The following is a 4,220-nucleotide window of genomic DNA, read 5'->3' on the forward strand; positions in this document are numbered from 1 at the left end:
TCACATATAATGACATTCAGACTTTACTTAAATCAATAACGGAGCAGCATCTCCTCATCCGTGGCTCACTAGTGCAACAACAACGCCCGAAATGTGTCCCGTGGAAAAACCCTCCGACCGGAACTCTCTAATAACTAAAGTTTCTTGAGTAAATAATGTAAACTCACTACACCGGTATGTTTTAGCGCTTTCATAGCGAGTTTACTGACAGGTATAAGTAAGAACTGTATGCTACTTTATATTAGAAATGGCAACAACGGAGGATGAATGTCCCATAACAAGAAGATAGAGAAAAGCTTATCGACTACGGTGTCGGCACGGACTACAAACACTCAATTTTTCAAGACTTATGCAGATCCCAAATACAGATCAGCAGGTGCCAGAAGGTAAGAAAAGTTGCTTTTGCATAAAATTGCGAAACAAAACGCCAGGTAATATGTCTTACCTTATACACACACCATAATAATACTCGATTTTTGAGCATTATGTGTTATATTTTAAATGGAACATATAAAATGTTGGTGTCGCGTTATATTGCAGTCTACACGTATCTCTTATGTTTGACTGCCATCTACTGGTCACACTTATCATTTCACCATGTACCAAATAAAATAGCTTCGAGGTGGGTAAGCAAAACCAGAATTATTCCGTACATTAGGCGCACCGGGTTATAAGGCGCACTGTCGAGTTTTGAGGAGATAAAAAGGATTTTTAGTGCACCTTATAATCCGGAAAATACGGTAAATGAATCCCAAAAGTAAGTAACTCACATTGTACACAGTTTACAGGAAGAATAAACACAGTAAGAAAAACACTAAACATAAATATTAAATGGAATTGTTCCAAAAAAAAATGAAAATGTATTTCCATTATCCCTAGGGTTTTTTAAGAGGAGGAAGGAGAGAACAAATAAAACAATATTTTAGCCTTCTCCCCATTTAACATACGTCTCAGTGTGATACAGCGTGGATTCAAGTCTTCCAGTCAAAGCACTAGCAGCTTTTCTATCTCAATAACAAAACCACTACACAGCTTAATTATCACTGTCGCTTTAATAGGAGCACATTCTTTATACCTAACGATCTTTGTCCTTAATGACAGTCGTGACAGTCGAGCAGTTGAAACCAAAAGTGTGGCCGATTGCTTGGGTTGAAAATGACGTCATGTCCGGCTCATTGGTCAAACTAGCGTCTGTTCTCAATGGGTACAATGTGCCATGGAGCCTTTCTCGACGAAAAATGCCCTATGCTTGTGTTTTTTTTCCAGCTGTACAAACACTATTACAACGTGAAAATAATAACTGTTTCTTCAAAACAGTGACGTGCGGTGAGGTTGATGGCTGGTGAGGCACTGACTTCATCACAGTCAGATTTACAAACATATGAACCCTAAAGAGTATCTTCTTCACCATTTGATTGGCACCAGTTAACGGGTTATGTTTAAAAGCTCATACCAGCATTCTTCGCTGCTTGGCACTCAGCATCAAGGGTTGGAATTGGGGATTAAATCACCAAAAATGATTCCCGAGTGCGGCGCCGCTGCTGCCCACTGCTCCCCTCACCTCCCAGGTGGTGATCAAAGGGGATGGGTCAAATGCAGAGGACAAATTTCACCACACCTAGTGTGTGTGTGACAATCATTGGTACGTTAACTTAACTTTAACTTTACACATACAAACTGTAGCACACAAAAAAGCACATTTAATAAAAAAAACGTTATTATGGTCTTACCTTTACTTATAAATGAAGTCCATGCGCCGCTCCTTCTCAACAATAACTTGTTTATAGAAGTCTTTCTTATCTTTCTTCAGTTTTAAAAGTCTCTCTGTCTCGATGGAGGTCTTCCTTTAATTATTACCTCCTGCTTCGATTGAAAGTCCAGTTTAGAAAACTGTTTTATTTTAGATATGGAATCCTCCATGTTAATAGTCCAGGCGAGAGGAAAAAATAAACGATCGCTAACTGTTGCTGCTTGTTGTCACTTCTTCTGCAGCCGAGTAGTCACAAAAATGATCTCTGGGATCACTAGCGCCCTCTACCACCATGAGGCAGGATTACTGCGAGCCTCAGCCAGTGCGTCTTCGCAGCCGTTTTATGATTGCTCAGCACAAGAAATACGTTACACACATACAGTTGTTGACAAAATACACTGTACATTATATACCTCGGCTAACTAAACTATGGAAATGTATAATATAATTAATATAGCAATACGGTGTCACTGCACAGCAGGCCAGCAGTTAGCCGAGTCATTGCGCAATCCATGGCGAGGCTTAACTGGCTGCTGATCACCGCAAGTCTCTTCTCAGTATTTGAACGGCAAATGTGAAAATTCAGCAATTTTGAATAAAAATAGTCTAAAACTGGTGAAGTTAAATGGAAAATAACTTTATAGTATAATCACTGGATACATATAACAGTTTAATTATTTTTTTTTCTTTTTACATTTTTTTTCTTTCCATCATGGCACGTGAGGCCCCGCCTCACCTGCCTCCCCTGACTGCACGTCACTGCTTCAAAGGTAGTCAAGAATGGCGGAAAAGTGCAAGATTTTATGAAAAACGACAAAAAAGTATCACGCACTCCGGTCTAAGCGAGCAGATTCGAAGAATGCACGACTTTGCAGTATGTTTGTACAGGATACCAGTATCGGTATAGTACCGCAATACTAATTAATCATATTCGGTACTATACCGCCTCTAAAAAGTGCCGGTCCCCCGCCCCTGTCGTCGTCGTCACGTCGTGTTATTGCTGGTTTTACGAGCAGACGAGCATGTTCGGCAGCGCACAATCACAGAGTACTTACAAGCAGACACAGTGTGTAGACAGAAAAGGGAGAACAAACACATTTTGCCCTAAAAACTAACGATAAAGGTGAAGTTATAACACTGAAACGCCCTCAGGAAGAGGTGCTTTAAGACATGGTTAAAGTCCATCCGCAGTCTGCAGTGTTTTAGCTACTTCTAAATCACTAATCCTCGCCTCCATGGTGACAAATAAAGTAAGTTTCTTACAAGTATCATCCCTGCAGGACGAGGAATAGCTAAACATGCTTCACTACACACCGTAGCTCACCGGCATCACAATGTAAACAAACACCATGGGTGGATCTACACCTAACATCCACTGTAATGATACCAAGTACAAGAGTGTATCTTGTCGATACTACTATGATTACATCAATATTTTTTAGCATCACAAAATCTTTTTTCTTTTAATTAAAAATTTATATTATGTTTATAAACACAGGAAATATGTCCCTGGACACATATATGACTGTAAATACTTGGTATCGGATTGATACCCAAATGTGTGGTATCATCCAAAAGTAATGTAACGTATCAAACAACAGAAGAATAAGTGATTATTACATTTGAACAGAAGAGTAGATAGAACATGTTAAAAGAGAAAGTAAGCAGATATTAACAGTAAATGAACAAGTAGATTAATAATTTATTTTCTACCACTTGTCCTTAATAATGTTGACAAAATAAAAGAATGAAAAATGACACAATATGTTACTGCATATGTCAGCAGACTAAATTAGGAGCCTTTGTTTGCTTACTTACTACTAAAAGACAAGTTGTCTTTTATTTAAGGACAAACTTGCAATAAGAAACATATGTTTAATGTACCCTAAGATTTTTTGTTAAAATAATGTAAATAATGGCATTTTTTTGTGGTCCCCTTTTTTTGATACTTTTATTTAAAAAAGTATCAAAAAGTACCGAAAAGCATCGAAATACATTTTGGTACCGGTACCGCTGCCAAAATATTGGTATTGAGACAACACTAGTTCGCAGTAAAAGGTTTGCTTAATATACTTTTAACGTTCTGTGTTTCCCATTGAAGTATTATTATGACATTATTTGTATTTCTTAAGACACAATTACCGGTTAGGTGGCTGCAGGATTAGGTCTCTGCTTTTTGCAGAAGACGTGGTTCTGATGGCTTCATCTGGCCAAGATCTTCAGCTCTCATTGGCCAGAATCTTCAGTTCTCATTGGATCGGTTCGTAGCCGAGTGTAAAGCGACTGGGGTGAGAATCAGCACCTCCAAGTTCGAGTCCGTGGTTCTCGCCCGGAAAAGGGTGGAGTGCCATCTCCGGGTTGGGGAGGAGATCTTGCCCCAAGTGGAGGAGTTCAAGTACCTTGGAGTCTTGTTCACGAGTGAGGGAAGAGTGGATCGTGAGATCGACAGGCGGATCGGTGCGGCGTCTTC

The sequence above is a fragment of the Nerophis lumbriciformis genome, linkage group LG15 (genome assembly GCF_033978685.3).
Source record: "Nerophis lumbriciformis linkage group LG15, RoL_Nlum_v2.1, whole genome shotgun sequence".
Taxonomy (NCBI): domain Eukaryota; kingdom Metazoa; phylum Chordata; class Actinopteri; order Syngnathiformes; family Syngnathidae; genus Nerophis; species Nerophis lumbriciformis.